At 42.2% G+C, this 17,490-nt stretch overlaps 1 pseudogene; it reads left to right on the top strand.

Annotated features, from left to right (window-relative positions):
* The first annotated feature begins 766 nt into the window (after nt 1-766).
* Nucleotides 767-10,735, top strand: LOC126024236 (E3 ubiquitin-protein ligase AMFR-like; annotated as a pseudogene).
* Nucleotides 10,736-17,490: the final 6,755 nt, after the last annotated feature.

Genomic DNA, 17,490 nt, shown 5'->3' with positions numbered 1-17,490 from the left:
TGATCCTAAGCTGTGTTCCAGAGATGACTCTGGAATTATCCTAGGCCAGTGGGAGATAGGAATGGTAGGACTGGTCATGGAGAGTTTAAGCAAGCACTTGAAATGCCCTTGACTCCAGGACCACCTGCTTCTGAGAGTTCAGCCAAGAGATGATACATTCTAGGTGTCTGAAAAAAACACTGGCTAGATTGAGAGCTAATATGGTAGACCATTCAAGTTCACAGGTGAAAGCTAGCTGAGGGGCCAGGGACAGAGCCTCTTGCCTGTGAAAGACCTTGAGTTCAATACCTAGCACTGCATGGCCCCCAGAGTACTGTCAATGTGGACCTGACAGTCCTCCAGCCCACCTATCCTGGGCATTGAACCTTCAGATCTGAAACACTTAGAGTGGTCCAGGACTTCCCTTGCATCCCAGCACTGCTGGCTGTGATTCTAATTAAAAAAAAAAAATCAGGTCAGAAGATAATACAGTGAGCACATTTTGCACATGGCCTATTCAGGTTTAATCCCTGGCACCCCATAGGGTCCCCTAAGCACCATATGGAGTGATCCCTGAGCACAAAGCCAGGAGTTAAGCCCTAAACACTGCTAAGAGTGGCCCAAAATCCACACACAAAAACTTATGTCACTGCCTTAGTATGCGACAGGAGCAAAGGGAAGGTGTCAGTATGAGACAGGACCAGAGAGAATGAGTTGCTACTTTAATGATAAACACACCCAGTGAGGAGGCTTCTGGGACTCTTGTCCTTTTGACAAAAAATTAGACATGTCAAGAAGTACTTGGGTGGGAGCAGGGTTTTCAGGAACCTTCTCAGAAGTTAGCAGGAGGTCTGGAGGAACATGGGTAATTCTTCACCAAGTCAAAAGTCCAGGGATACAATGCTTCTTGGGTCTTGCACTGCCAGAAATACTTGGGCCACCCTGGCAGTACTCAGAAGTCCCCAAGACCACATCAGGGTGCTGTGGATGGAGTGGGGCTCCATTTAGGGAAGTGGAGTGTGGAGCAGTACTCAGGAGATCTAACCTGAGTTGATATAACTATAATATTCCCGGCCCCAAAGTAATTTTGAAGTTGCTCTCCTCCCTTGAGCAATTTTTCCAACAACAGACAAAGGTCTTGCAAATCTGCTTTTCTGTTTCATCCATTTATCAAAACTTTCCCACAACCTTTCTACATGGTTCTGAGATAGGTGACAACTGATACATAACTTGATACATAAATTGGTCCCAGCAATGAGGGCTGGCATGGGTTCTGCATCACAGATGTCCTACTAAACAGGATGCTAATGGGGATGCCAAACGGGTTGAAGCAGCGATTTTCTCACCAGATCTGCTTCCCATTTATGAAATTCCACCCTGGGCACCAATACTAAACGTGACTGCTTGGGATTCATCCCCCAAATGGATTCCTAGGTAAACTCCTGCTCTCTAGACTTTATTTCCCCATTCTCTTGTAAAAGCCAGCTTCCTTCAGCTTTTCCAATCTATGCTAGGCCAGAGCTTCAGGGAGTTAACAGGTATTGCAAATTGAAAACTAAAAATTGAAAAAGGCATTACTTGTCAAGGTAATAGGGTTCCATGCCTGAATTTTAGGGATATCTGAAATGTTTCATTATACCCTATTGCAAATAGAAAACAATAATTGAGAAGAGCCTGTTGAGCCCCATGTCTTCATCGCTGGCCCCACTCAACAAATAAGCATTCAGCCAGTTTCCTCTTAGTGCTCTCCGCACTCCATGATGATTTTGAAGCAGATTCTGGATTTTTTTTTTGTATCATTTTATCTAAATATTTCACACATCACTGAATGCTATGGATTTTTTGAGAGTGGGACATACCCAGCAATGCTCAGGGGTTACTCCTGGCTCTGTCCTCAGGAATTACCCCTGGCAGGTTTATTGTGCCAAGAATCTTCCAACTTCCACATGCAAGGCAAATGTCCTACCTGCTGTACTAATGCCTCAACCCCAAATGCTAAGTATTTTTTAAAGAAAAATGTAACAAGACTGGGCATGTGGCTCAATAGTAGAGCACATGCTTTGCACCTATGAGGCTCTGGGTTCAAGCCACACATCCACTGCTCCTTCCCCTTCCCACAGTGCCTCCCTCTCTCCACCCCTGCACTATAAATACCTTCAAATATACAGTCATCATTCAGATTTCTGAGTGGCTCATGACTAGACTGAATAAGGTCGAACTTGTTTATGTGCCTTTTAAATCTTTCATCTGTGAAATGTGAGCAATTCTCATACTTCAGCATCCTATTGGAATAACTAGTGCCTTATTAGATGATGGCTTACTAGGCCATTTATCCTGTAGAATTTCTTACAGCCTGGGCCTTCTCTGGACAGTTCTGTGGTGACTCTTCACATATTCCTTGCCCTGTATATTTCTTAGGTGCCAACAGTAAGATCTAGAGTTTTAATGGGAATTACATCATTAGTTATGAGCAGTCATTCATTGGAAGCCACATAAGCTCCGGCTGCCCCTCTTTGATGATTACCACATAGATTCATTACTTTTTAAGGGGCTGCAAGTAATATTTGAGAGCTACTATTTATTTCTTCTTCATTCTTAGCTGGAGCACTTTATAAAGTGAAACTTCCTCTGGTCAATTATTTAGTTACATCATGGTATGGAAAAGGCAATATAAATTCCTTTTTCCCTTTTGTGTCTTTTCAAGATGTCTAGTAAGAGTTACTTCTAGGAGTACGGACGGTATGAACTCAAGTTAGACATATTTAATGTATGTTTCAGTCCAGTATTCTTTCTGTTGTTGCTCAAATGGTCTCATCTTGAGCTTTTTGGCTTCAAGATAGTTACTTTTTGAACAAGAGAGATATAAAGCAGATAGGGTGCTTACCTTGCATGTGTTTGACTCAGATTTGATCCCTGGTACCCTATAAGGTTCCCCAAGCACTGCCAGTAGTAATCCATGAGTACAGAGCCAAGACTATGCCTTGAGCAAAACAGGCTAAGATAGCTGACTTCCCTTTGACATGGTGTTAGTGGTCTCTGACAGCTTAGCTGTTATCTTGGGTATTTTAGGATCATCCTATTGGCCCCTAAAGCTTGGCCCTTGAAGCTTTTCCCTCAGAGAGCCCTGGTTCCTATTAGTGGGGAATGAGAATTCAAGATAAAGCTCTGAGGGCTAAGAGCGCTTGCTGCAGTGGTTTGGCCATGTTTCTTTGTTTTAATAGATAGTTGTCACACATTTTTTTAATTCCTCAGAAGAACAAGACCAAAATTATCATAAAAGGTGATCACTGAAAATAATGGATTTTTTTTCCTTTTGTAATATCTTTTCCCTTAGGGTCTCCGCAGTAGGGCTGTACAATTATTACCTTTTTTTTTTTTTTTTTTTTTTTGCTTTTGGGCCACAGTCAGAGATGCTCAGGGCTTACTCCTGGCTCTGATTATACTCAGAGATCACTCCTGGTGGTTCTGGGAGACCATATAGGACTCTAGGAATGGAACCTAAGTCAGCTGCATGCAATGTTAAGTGTACTATCTCTCTGGCTCCTACCATTTGTGTGTGCTTATTTGTTTGGGTTTGTCCAGGTTCAAACTCAGAGCCTCACACATATGATTTAAGTGCTCTACCACTGAACTATATCCCCTGCCCTCAAATTAATGCTTTATTTTATTTTGGGCCACATCCACCGATGCTCAAGCATTACTCCTATTACTGTACTCAGGAATCACTCCTCACAAGCTTGGGAGACCATATGGGCTGCTGGGTCAGCATACCTGGGTCAGCCACATCCAGCCCTTCAAATCACAGTAATAATTAAAATAAAATCATATTAAAATAAAGTGTAATATCCTTTCTCTGTGATTGTGCCCCAAACTTAAATCAGGGTTGTGATCATCCATTTTATTTTGATTACATTTTTAGCGATCATTTGTTAAATTTTAATTGTCTTATAATTTTCTAAATTATGGTTTACATGGTTTATAATTATGCATTTAGCATAGTTCCAAAGTAAAATGCACAAAATAAGTTGTATCTGGAGAACTGCTGTAACTTATTTCTATATACCCATTTCTTCCTTCAGCCACAGATAACTTTTTTATTTTATCTTTCCATTAAAAAAAGACATGATAAATGACTATTTCATTTAGACAAATGAAATGCAATTCATCCTTGTCTGATTTTGCCTTTTTCCTTCTTACTCAGCATTGTATTGGTCAACCAGAAGAAGGTAGGCTAGTCTCTAAAATTTATCTGAGCACATGCCATAGTTTAATCAGTCACTCTTGACTGACATTTGAGTTGCTTTCCAGTCCTTTGCTATCAAAAATATGCTTGTGTATAGCAATATGTCTTCCTACCTCTTTATCTCTGTGGCCAGTTTTCCCTTAGTAGAGATTATGCTCCTTCCCATCAGCCACTGTAAATTATCTTGACTGTTAAATCCTTTGTTGGGTATTTGTGAACCCAAGAACAGTCCCCAGAATGAGAAATTACTTCCCATGCCATTGTCCCCTTTCGCGGGGAGACCTTGGTAATATTTATCCGCAGCAAATAATAATCCACACAGACAAGAAGGAGAGGGTGTAAAAGGTTGGGCAAAGAGAGCGAGAGAAGCCTCTTGCAGCCTGCAGCTTTCGCAAAAGGACCCCTCTCTCCTCTCCATCAAGCTATTTATTGCCAACTCCACAGCGCCACACCTGGAAGTGTCAGGTGGGGCAATAGTCACAGAACAATCCTAAGGAAATACTTTTATATACAACAATTCCAAGGATCATCTTATGGAAACTTTTTCATATACTACAAGCCACAACTGTGACTATTCATAAAGAAGACCTGGAGGGCCCATAGTTCTCACATCTTTGTGCCCATCGACTTCTTCTTTGGATGAATAGAAAAGCCTGACTGGAGGGCTGTTGGACTTCTGAGTAACCATCGGCACTCACCAGGCCAAGATGAGAGGCAAGCCAGCTGAATTTTTGGCTCCTGAGTAATGGACAGTTAACTCAGTTTTTGGATCATCCTTTGATATCACATTATGTTTCAATTATAACACTTCCAACACTAGCAAAGAAAAAGGAAAATAAAGCAAAACAAAATTATCACTGCATGGTTACAGTAAATTTGATGCTGTGAGAAGTTGAGCCTGTTCCTTAAGGACATGAAGTCTGACTTGCCTAGGTCACTATCCACCAACCACTGCCTTAGCTTTCACCTAGCTCACACTCAGAGGTTAACATCTGTGACTTTCACCTTGGACATTGGAAGACTGATGTGTTTATAAGCTGCAGGGATCTACCTGATTGCACATCTGGCACTCTTCTAGTTAATGGATCACTAGGCTGACAGATCTGAGTTCATGGATCTTGCATTTTAACAAACTAGAAGACACATATAAATAAGAAAAATATGGAGCTAGGTAGAGTTCAAGTGGTAGAGCATATAACTTGGTGACTCTAAGACAACACATGGTGGACCAGAGCAATGACCTGTCTGACCCTATCTCTAAATCAAGCATTTTTGGGAGGTAAATTTTCAGGCCTCCCAAGCACAGAAGACTGTGGCCTCAATAAAAAGAAAATTATCAGGGCCAGAGGTATTATCTTGCAAATGGCTGACCTGGGTTTCATCTCTGGCACCCTCTAGTCTAGATGGTCCCCTAAAGCCATCAGAAGTAATTTCTGAGTATCACCAGGTTTCACCCCCCAAAAAATTGTAATTGCACATTAGGTTATGCTACAAAAATAAAGGCAGAGAAAGAGGGTGATCAATATATTGATGTTGCACAATGGTCATCTTTTGTGTGGAGTTCCAATTTCTAGAGGTTGGAATTGTGACATAAAATCTCAAGTCTTTGAATGTGGTAGTGATGGACGTGAACACTAAATGGCCATATTAGGCTCCTAGATCAAGAACAATGATGACATGAGAAGAATTAAGAAATCACAAGAGGGCCCTGGAGTGTGGCTCAGTGGTAGGAAGCATAATTTTTATGCCTTAGCCAATGATGGGTTTACTCCCCCTACACCTAACTGGGGGAAGGGAAGGGGTGAACAGATTGTGTGTGAGAGAGAGACAGAGACAGAAAGACAGAAAATGCAGAACTCAGTGTTAGGCCTAACTTTGTGGGTAAATCTTCTGGGTATAATTACATTATGAACTATCCTCGTCTTTAATAACTCAAAATTATTTTATTATGCTTGTGAATTCTGGAGTGAGAATTCAGTTAAAACACTGGAAATCTCTGTGCCCCTCTTAACACAGCCGAGACCTGGGTTCCCTGACAGAAAATTCCCTGTCATTGCCAGGTCACTGACTCAATGGGCAGAAGAGCATGGATCAGGACTAAAGGTTGGAACTAAAGGTTGATTCTTCTATCTAGTTTTGCTTTCAGAGCAGATGGCCTCAGAGTAGTCAATTCTAATATGGCCACTCTAAGTTCCTTGTGGTCTCAGAAATCACATAGGGTTACCTCTGCCATATTCCAGTGATCAGTCTCCCCTAAACAGCTACCAAGTAAAAAGACATGAACCAGTGGGTTCATATATATAGTTATATATATGAATGAATATATATATACATATACATACATACATATATATATATATATATATATATATGTTATATAGTTAGGACCTTGGGGGCCATGTCTAAAAGTGGCTATTCCTGATTTTTTGTTCACCTTCCAAGGTCTCATGAGTCTGTGGGTTTTATTAGGTAACCTGTATCCATTTGGTCCTCCAATTCTTTTGATGATTTTTTTTTTTCTTCAAACAAATGGTTCCTGACTACCACAGGGCTTTGACTCAAGCCAGGAGATAAGATCCTCACATGCACCAAAAGAAGGTACTCTTCTTTTATGGACTGCCAGGGAATAGAGGTCTGACATCTAGTGGTGGGCCAAGAAATGCTCAGGGACCACAGTACTACCAGTACTACCACTCGGTAGTACTTGGGGCCAGAGAGATAGCATACTTGCTGCCATAGGATTTACAACAAAACACAGTTTTACAATAGCCACAAAAGTTCATCTAGTAGGCAAATGAGAATCTGACTTAGTGGAAATTAGAATAGGAAAAATCAACAGAATTTTATGAATCTGACCAGCATCAACTGAGAATTTGAAGTTTAGCTATTAAGTTCTTTATCTGCAGGAATATCTTGTTTGATTTTTGGGGCCACACTATTAATACTCAGGGATGATTCCTCACTCTGTGATCAGGGATCACTCCTGGCGGGCTTGAGGGATCATATGGGTTTGGTCACCTGCAAGGCAAACTCTACCCACTGTACTATCACTCAGGCCCCTCCACAAACATCTTTAAATGTTTCTTTAGTGGGAGACTGTATCCTTCTTTACCTGTTCACATCAGGTCTGCACAGATACATGAACCCTGCCTGCCTTTCAAGTGAACCAAACATGTCTTTGTAGCTAAAAATCTCTGCATCCCAGACTCAATGTACTCTTTGCAAGTTCTCAAGTTCCATGCTAGAAAACTGGTTTATTACTGATTCTCTTCCTGGATCCTGCAGGTTAAGGAAAGTCACACTTCCTGTACTTCACATCAGTCTAGAGTGCCAGGCTTGGTAGAAGCTTGGCAGAGGATATGGCAATAGTTGGAAACAATAGCACTAGTCTCACTCCAGGGCTGCTCTTTATTTTTTATATATAATTTTTATTGTGATCAATGTGAATTACAAGTTTTTTACATTATATTTAAGGTACATAGTGATTGGGGATCTTTATTCTGTTGTTGTTGACTTTAGGCTTGGTGTTTTGGTTTGATCATTTTTATTTCCACTCAGATTTCAAGCGACTGATTGCTTCTAGTATCATCCACTTCCCCCTCCCCTCAATTTATGAGGCAGAACAAGGTGATTCAATTTCTGTGGGTTTGTTGGAAAAAAAAAAACAACCACCAGCAATGGCAAAAAACATAACAGCAACAAGAAAAAACATCAAAACAACAATAATAAGAAAAAAAGAAAGGAAGAAAGAAAAAAAACTAGGGAGGGCTAGTGTGGCAAGGTTGGGGTTTGTGTGTGTGTGTGTGTGTGTGTGTGTGTGTGTGTGTTTGCATAGGTACAGTAAGTATTGGGGATATTAGAAAGAGAATTCCTTTGGCCTAAGAGATTCAGGGTCTCTCCACTCCTGAAGCATACTGTCATGGTAACAACTACAGGTTCTGGACATGCTCCTTATCGAACACCAAAATCGTTTTATGGTGCCGGGAAATGTTCTGCTCAGTTGTGGCTGACTAAATCAGACCTCTGTCATTAGAGATCTTGGTACTTGCACAGATCCTAGGATAAAGTCTAGATTAGAGCTTCCTTTATGGTTCTAGAAGTTCTGCTCCATCACGATTGTTGTAGTCAGTATTCTATACTTAGTGATCTTGTTTTTTTTGCACAGATCCTAGAACAGAGCCTAGTATAGAGTCTTTTTATATGGTTCTAGAAGTTTTATTCAGTCATGGTTGTCACAGTCAGACCTCTAGAATTAGAGATCTTGGTTTTTGTACAAATCCTAAATTTAGGCTGCAGCCTAAATTGGGGTCTTACTGATTGGTCCCAGGAAGAGTTCTGCTCAGATACGGTAGTCAAAGTCAGTCTTCTGTAATTAGTAATCTTGGTTTTTGTACAGATCAAAGGACGGAGTGTCTTGTGATTTCATGTTACCATTAGGTGATGAGGTAGGGCAAGCTGCTCTTAGATCAAATTGCTGCTGTTTCCTCATCGTCAGGATGTTTTATCAACCTGGTGTAAGTTGGTGCCAGCGTGGTATTAGGAACTCCCTGAGGGGTGTTTGATTCCTTGTGCTGTTGCAGGGAACTGTGTCAGTTCTACGGTTGGGATCTGGGACTTGGGGTAGGACAGTCACTGTCCATTTGCATGGGGTCTAAGTAGAGTTCTCATGATAAGTGTTCAGGGTTACTCTTACTACCACTGAGCAGTCTGTGCCCCTGGGTCGGAGATAACTTTGCAATTAATGACCACGTATAGATTCAACATGGCCTATTCAGTCATAATCACTGTATTTCTCTAAAAGCAAGTGGATCTTAGCCCTGATTGATCTTCTAATAAAGTTAAAAGGCTGGCCCAGCTTGGTGTGGCCAACATTTTGTTCATCTGGTTTCTATTAAACACTACTGCTATGTTTTGCCATTGGTGGCTAAATTAATCTAGTATATTGTATTTGGCCTCCTTCAAGTGAGAAAAAGACAGCAACTCAAAAACAAACGTTGGAATTTTATTTTCTACAGGTTCATTTCTATTTTTGGTGTGCTAAGTGTCTACAGTGAAAGAGGTGGTCACATGGTGCTTGTGGTTTGCTAAACTTGCATTAATGCATCTAAAGATTCAGTCCTGCAAGGATCGATTTTAATGTCTTTCCTTTTCTCTCACCACACCAATGAGCAGTTATGACCAGATTCTGTGGCTGTTGATCACTTTGCTGCTCTCCACTGTGGGCTAACACCAGTGTGTTGTTACTGGCTGCATCCATGAAAGGCACACATGGCTTTCAGGCTGCAGCATCTCTTCTTATGGCAGTGAGGACAGCTCATGTGATTCAGCTCTGGGACCTGAACCATGAAAGGATGTGGGAAGGGAACATTACACAGGATTTGTCATGAAGCTCACTCTCTTGTCCTTGGACCTCATGCACCATAATCATATCTGGTTATTTATGACCAGTTTGGTCATGTTTATTCAGCTGCATTATTCATGACCTACCCACACAAGAGCTATTAGCGTGTGGTCAGGAGATAGAAGCAGGATTTGCAGTTGCTACTCCAGAGTAGCCAACAGTCAAGAATATGATGCGCCATCTGCTGGGACTCTCTTCAGGCTGCCAATAAACTTCTCTCCTACAGCTCCTGTCTTTGTTCCTGCCCAACATGCAAAACGTTCCTTAATATCATTGGCAAAAATTTTGTCCAGGAAGACCATCAAAGAGAACTTGGATAAGAATGTGGTTCCTGTAGCTGCAGCTGAAGGGAGACCTTGATTAGACCAACACAATCACTTCTTCCACTGTGAAGGTTCCCAGGTCTCAAGTTGGCTGCCGAGTTATTCAGTGGAAGGGATGCATAGCATCAACATCCTGGGCCTAACACAGGCCAGCAACTTCAGCTTGTGATGTCATAACTCATCAGATTCAAGAAATGTTGCCCCAGGTTCTCTACTACTTTGTGTTACAGAACCTTCAAATTGACATGCTCTGTTGAAATAATAGCAGACAGTATTTTATTTGAATTTGTTTTTGCTTGCTTGCTTATTTTGGTTTTTGGGTCAACCAGATGGCTCTCAGAGGTTATTCCTGGCTCTGCGTTCAGAAATTATTCCTGGCAGGCACCAATTGTCCTGGCCTCTGGTAGACAATGTTTTAGATAGATTAAATCAAGTATCTTTACCCACTCTGCACTAAACAGTCCTGTGAAAACTGCTCAGAGTGAGCATGTGCCACTGTACTACAGCCTTCGGCTAGAGGAGACCTTGGATTTCTGAGAGATTGAAGCGGAGCCCAGCCTAGGGAAAGAGCAAGGAAGCTTTTCCAAGTCCTCTAAGGAGAGACAGAGCAAGGATGACACGCTGCAGCAAGCTCAGAAGCATTTCTTGAATAAAAGTTCAGAATAAAAGTAGGGTGGGAAGGAGGGAGATCTGTGACATTGGTGTTGGGAATGCTGCACTGGTGAAGGGGGGTGTTCTTTTCAGGACCGAAATCCAACTACAATAAAAAAAAAAAAGTTCGTAAGAGGACTCAGCCTCTGAAAGTCTGAGGCTCCCATCAGATGATGCTACTCACTGATGCCCTTCAGAAGTGGCCAGCCTTCAGGCACCCTTTGATTCCAGCGCTCGCACCGCCTGCACCAAGCAGGATCTGCTCCTGCCTGCAGTTAGAGGGCTAAGGGATGTGTTGCCGGGTCAGTAGACAAAGTTCCTTTTGTGATACAAGTGTGTGTAACGCTTCTCTGCCCTTAGAAACACTGCACATTTTTTTGTTTGGGTCACACCCTGCGGTTCTCAGGAATTACTCTTGGCTCTGCCTGCACTCAGGGGTCATTCCTGGTGGTGTGGTGACCACCATATGGGATGCTGAGGATCAAACCTAGATTGACCATGTGCAAGGTGTAAGTCCTCCCCACTGTGCTATCACCCGGGCCCCAACACTGCACATTTTGACTCTAGGCATGAGCTCTCCTAGCATTGACTAGACTTTAGGGTGAAAAAAAAATCTAGAGGAAATGTGCAACACAAGACCCAAGAGTTCTCTGTGCAAAAGACATGGCAGATGTTGAGGTCTGTTGCCCTGGCCTAGTAGGAAGGAGGAGGGTAGTCAGATTCACACAAAGCAGGGTAGGGCTTTCCAGCAAGAGCCTGATACCTATCACCGCACAGTGTCTACCCCAACTGCTCTGCTCAGTAAGGAATCCTTGAGAATGTTCCATACCAGACTCAGGCTCCTGGACCCCTTGGGCTGACAGGGCATCTTGGAGAAAGATTTGATTTTGACACCTGGAACAGAGGGAAAAGTTGGGTGAAGAGGTGGTCTCTGGCCCTAGGACCTCAGGGATTCATTTGTCTGAGCCCTAATCCAGAGTTGACTTTTTTTCCCTAAACTCTGGTGCTCTTGCCTCCTACAGTATACCCTGTGGGTCTGTCCTCTTTGCATTTTATTGCCTCCACCACTCCTTTGGACCTGGGGAAGGTCAGCACTAAAAGGGTTAAGCAGCATACTTTTGGCTTATGGTTTGAAATCCTTGGTCATGTAAATTACGCAATGCCAAAGACTGTAGGTTTTAGTTTTTAGATCAAATGTGGCCTTCCTAAGTGGAGAATACCTTTTGGAGGACATTGTTGATGAAATAATTATCCCTTTTGTATCTTTCTTCCCAGAAGCCCATTTTTTTCATGATTTTGTTCCTATTGGTTTAATTAAACATAGAAAAGTAAGTTAATGAGTCTGCTTGCCTTGGAGCATACCAAGGTCCTGAACATTTTCAAATTTTTTAAGGATTTGAAATGTGCAAATAGGCTACATAGCTCAATTTTATATCGTATTGAACAATTTTTTTTTACTGTCTGAAAGCATAGTTTTATGGTAGTCCTTTGGTGAAAGAACCAGTATTATCTCAAATTATTGCCAAATTCAAACATATTTTGCACAAGGTAGTTTTTAAGATTGTTGAAATTGACCAAAAGTGATGAGTAAATATTTAGGTTGAGATTATTTGTTTCAATAAATGGTGCAAAAGTCTTACCTAGGGGATGGGGGGAAATCATCAGGCCCTTGATTGTCAAGTTCATTCCCATCTTGGGCCCTTTTTATTCACTGTTTCTTCCAGGTGGTGCTTCTGCCTCAGCTCTCTCTTGGCATCAGCTCAAATACCTCCTGCCAAGAGATGCTGTTCCAGGTCCCTGTCCAACCTGCTAACTCCTCAAAAATCCTTCTTGATTACCTTATTATCACTCTTGGGGGCCAGAGTGTTGGCACAGTGGTAGGGCATTTGCCTTGCATGCTTCCAACCCAGGATGGACCCAGGTTCGATTCTTGGCATCCCATATCATCCCCCCACAAGCCTGCCAGGAGCGATTAATTTCTGAGCACAGAGCCAGTAGTAACCCTGAGCACCACCAGGTGTAAACTCCCCTTCCCCAATATATCTCTCTCTAGGGCCAGAAAATAACTTAAAGGGCTCAAGCTCATGCTTTACACATGGAATTCCCAGGACTGATCCCCAACACATGATTCTTTACCCCAGAACTTTAAATATCCATGACATCAATCACTGAACAATACACAGGAAATTGTCCCTAAGCATAAAAGCAAAAAATTCAAAAAAGGAAAAGTCACTATCTAAAATGATCATATTTGTTTATCTGATTTTCCCCTCAGACCTCATTGCTTGCTGACCATCCTCTCTTCCACCTTTAAAAACAAAACAATCGGAGAGATAGCACAGCAGTGTTTGCCTTGCAAGCAGCCGATCCAGGACCAAAGGTGGTTGGTTCGAATCCCGGTGTCCCCTATGGTCCCCCGTGCCTGCCAGGAACTATTTCTGAGCAGACAGCCAGGAGTAACCCCTGAGCAATGCCGGGTGTGGCCCAAAAACCAAAAACAACAACAACAACAACAACAACAAAAAACAAAAAAAACAAACCGTTTTTGTTCAGACACCTTTCTTCTTTGATAGAAGCTAATCTGTCCCCTGAAAATTCTTTCTTTGAACTCCTAACCCCTCATTCCTTAGAATGTGACTTTTTTTGAAGAGTCTTGAAGAGAAAACTAAGTGAAAATGAGGTCATTAGTGAGAACCATAATTTAATCAGAGTGGGGTCCTTATAGAAAGAGGTTTGAACACATGCAGAGTATAAAAATACAGGAAGAGAAGTCTCAGAAGAAATCACTTTTTTTTATCAAGGTCATCTTGATATTCTTCCAAGTCTCCATAACTGTAGGAATATCAAGTTCCATTATTTATACCCCCTAGCCATTGGCACTTTGTTATTGCAACCCTAGTATACCAACACATCCCTCCTTCCAGCCTTTAAGAGAAAGGGGATCATTCTCTCCTTCCCCAAGCTCCAAGACAACCAGTGGTTCATCCCGGGCCATGGAAAACAGAGACCCAGACCAGCAACAACCATGCATGTTGTTCCCCTGGATACAACCACACATCCAGGAATTGCCACTGGCAGTGATTTTTGAGGAGTTCTTCATAATTCAAAAGAAGGTTTTCTGTTCCACTGAGGGAGGAAATACATAACCACAATTGTTACAAGAAGCCATTTTGGACACTGAAGCATGCTAAAACAGGAGAAAACTTCCTAGCTTTTAAAAGGCTGAGCCACAAGAAATGAAACGAGGATTCCAGATGAAATAGGCCTGGAATTTCAAGCCTCAAGACATTCTATTACATGACATAATATTTATGGTTTTTTTTTCAGTGGGGATGAGATGGAGTGCTTGCTGACCCATAGCAGTCTCCATGTAGCAGGTTAGAACACCAACTCCATGCTCTGGGCCTATAGCCCCGACACCCACCTGCCCTTCTTGGATGCACAGTTTGCATATGAATTGATTGAACAAACTTCAACGGGAAGACCAAGATGAAAATACTAACTAGCATGGGTAACATCATTGCCACCAACAACTTGGCTGTTTTTGTAAAGTCCAGGGCCTTAGAAAATATATTAGAAAAATGAGAGGAGGGAAAAGGAGTGATGGCCTTGGATAGATGGAAATTCTTAGTGGAAATGCAGGGGCCAGGGAACAAGTGGCAGACAAGCCCCAAATTTGGTGTTTGTGACAGAAGTTAGGAAATTTGACTGAATAATACCAATCCAACTGCCTCTATACAAATATTTTTGCCCATAATGGCTTTAATTTTAGACAGTGTTTCTTTTGCCACGCAGAAACCTGCTTCCAGATTTTTTTTTTTTTTTTTTTTTTTTTTTTTGGTTTTTGGGCCACACCCTGTGACGCTCAGGGGTTACTCCTGGCTATGCGCTCAGAAGTTGCTCCTGGCTTCTTGGGGGACCATATGGGACGCCGGGGGATCGAACCGCGGTCCGTGCGCAGGCAAGGCAGGCACCTTAGCTCCAGCGCCACCGCCCGGCCCCTGCTTCCAGATTATTGAGAGGATGATTTTGGGGCATGGGGCAGAGAGGCTGCATGAGGCGGGGAAGCCTGCTGCTCGCTATAGCTGCCCATTGACCAGAGAGAGCTGAGTGAGGCTCAGGTCAGAGAACAAACTAGTGAGGGGCAGATCTATGGACAGGACCATAAACTCACTCAGACTCACTGAGTCATTACTGGACCCAGCTCCTAAACCTTGACTTAATTTGGGGTGATCAGAATAGACCCTCCTTAAAAAAAAAAGACCCTCCTTGATTTCTGACTAGCCTCCTAAATGTACTATTTCATAGGCCTTCCTGCAGCTCCCACAACTATTCCTGCTGAGATTTAACTATTGCTGGGCAACAGTAGTGTCTTCTCAGCAAATTATCTTTTTGGTCCCCCATAGTAAACTCTCACTCTTACCTCTTAGCCCCCTAGTAGCACAGCCTGCTGCAAAGCCCATCTCAAAAGACAAAGTCATTCATACCACTTTGCTTTTCTGCTGCAGATTCAGTTCCAGAGCACACCTGGGAAACTCCAGCCCTTCTTGAGCAACTCCGGTCAGTCTAGAGCAGCAGCACTGGGGGAGGGGGATAATTGGAGAGTGGTAGTGGTGGCAGTGGCGATGGTTCTATTTCCTGAAGGGCTGTTCACAGTCTTCTCAGCTTGGGGAAAACAGAACCATTCACAGTAGCACAAGGCTGAGCATTCAGCCTCTAAGATAATCAGGAATTCACTGGGACCAGGCTTTCCTTCTCCATGAACTGAAATGACTGTGTTATGTGCATCTGGCTGAAATAGGGGGCATTTCTGTTAATTCCAGGTTTATGAAACTGAGTACAGCTACATAAGGAAGTTTAAATTGGCTTTCTGTCCACCAGTGTATGGACTGAAAAGAACTGGTGTCAGCAGATGTGGAACTGAATCAAATTTAAGAAACCCAAGATTGAAGACCATTTTATATTATTATGTAACAAATATACCTGCCAAGCAGCACATCCATGCCAAATAAATTTGAAAATACTTTTTCAGAGGTTTTAGCTAGAATACAAAACTCGTATTTAAGATTTTTTTTTTTTAGGGGCCGGCTAGGTGGCGCTAGAGGTAAGATGTCTGCCTTGCAAGCGCTAGTCAAGGAAGGACCACGGTTCGATCCCCTGGCATCCCATATGGTCCCCCCAAGCCAGGGGCAATTTCTGAGCCCTTAGCCAGGAGTAACCCCTGAGCATCAAACGGGTGTGGCCCGAAAAACCAAAAAAAAAAAAAAAAAAAAGATATTTTTTAATAGTAATTAAGGCCTCTCCGTGGAATCTCTTTTAAAAAACACAGCTTAAAGATCTTTAGCAGGAATGAAAGTTCCAAATCTTCTGGAACAAGGAATGTGTTCCTATGCTGTTAGGAGGAAACAGAAGTTAAAGAAGAAAGGCCCAGATGGTCTCCACCATCTCAAACAATACTTCTAAAGTGCAGCTATGCAGATATTATGATGTCAAGCAACACCTGCAGTTGAACCAGAAGTTTCTACCCTAGAGATGGCAGCTAAGCATCTTTAGAAGGTCACTGAACCCCCAAAGGAATGAGAAAAAATTGTTGAAATGAATTTTTTTCATAATTCTGACAAATGCTCAAACTATACAAAAAAAAAAGTTCTCATGAAACACAGTTAAGTTTCGGGAACTTTCATTGTGCTGTTTTGGCATGTCCTCAATAGGCTTTAAGTTCAACAAACCCGAAACTACAAAAATGAAACCTGGTACTTAGAAATGCGAGAGTGGTATAGAATAGGTCTGATACGGCCCAGAGAGACAATACAGTGTGCAAGGTGCTTGCCTTACACACGGACCATCTGGGTTGTCACCCAAGCTCAGTCAGAAGTGATCCCTGAACACAGAGATAGGATAAAGCCCTGATCTGCCACAGACCGCTCAGCTGTCGGAGGGCAGCACTCAAGTGCTCCTCAGAAGACAGGTGGGCAAGGGGTCCGTGTAACAAAAGACTTGAAGTCTTGGGTGCTGGAAAGTGGCTAAGAGCTTTGGCTTGAGCCTTCATTACAGAGCAACTGCATTTATTTCTCTAGGTTTTTTTTTATACATTTAACAGCAGGATATTGGCAAAAAAAATCAAAATACATCAATTTACAGGCTCCTCATTTCAACACATTATTAATAGTTTTCTAAGCATGCTGACCTCATCAAGAGTCAGATCTAATCTTACTATTTCTAAACAATGGCACACTGGTGATTGTCTATATTAACTAGATGACCTAAGGCTAGTGGTTAATGTGGTTAATCTTTACTTGATTTTAGAAACCTGCCCAGCCTGAACTGTGAGCAGGGTTTTTATTTTATTTAATATGTTATAAACCCACCATTTTAAATCTATGTCTGGGGGTCCAGGTTTAGGTCTCCAATCATGTACTGCTTTGGTCCAAGCCTTCCACAGACTTCTTTGCTTTTTAGTAAATCCTTTTGTTTCTGTGTAAGATGACATTAAAGAGGCTTTGCTCTTAAGAGTATTTCTAAAAAGGGCAGTTTATAAGACACACTTTCTCCTTCATGTACCACTCCTGTTACCAGCCTCATCATACACTCTTGTGTAAGGTGAGGGATCAGGTGATTAATCTTATGCTAAGTGGGCCGTAGTCTAGTCCTATACATAGGTGGTTCCCATCTTTTGCCCTGTATTAGATATAACCATTATGTGCCTTGCTTTTTCTTAGGAACGTAAGAAATCCTGTTTCCTTTACCTGATCTATTTCTGCCTTATTATAGGGACACTCATATGAATCTGTCAGTCCTTCAAGTGTCTCCAGCTGTCAGGTTTTATGCTATGGGCTTTTCCCTAGATTCTTCTATCAGAGACTTTTCTACTTATAACTGATTCAAAGTTGTGG

Source organism: Suncus etruscus, chromosome 12 (assembly GCF_024139225.1).
Source record: "Suncus etruscus isolate mSunEtr1 chromosome 12, mSunEtr1.pri.cur, whole genome shotgun sequence".
In the NCBI taxonomy this organism is placed as follows: Eukaryota; Metazoa; Chordata; class Mammalia; order Eulipotyphla; family Soricidae; genus Suncus; species Suncus etruscus.
The sequence above is the reverse complement of the archived record's forward strand: the minus strand, read 5'-3'. Positions and strand labels throughout refer to the sequence as shown.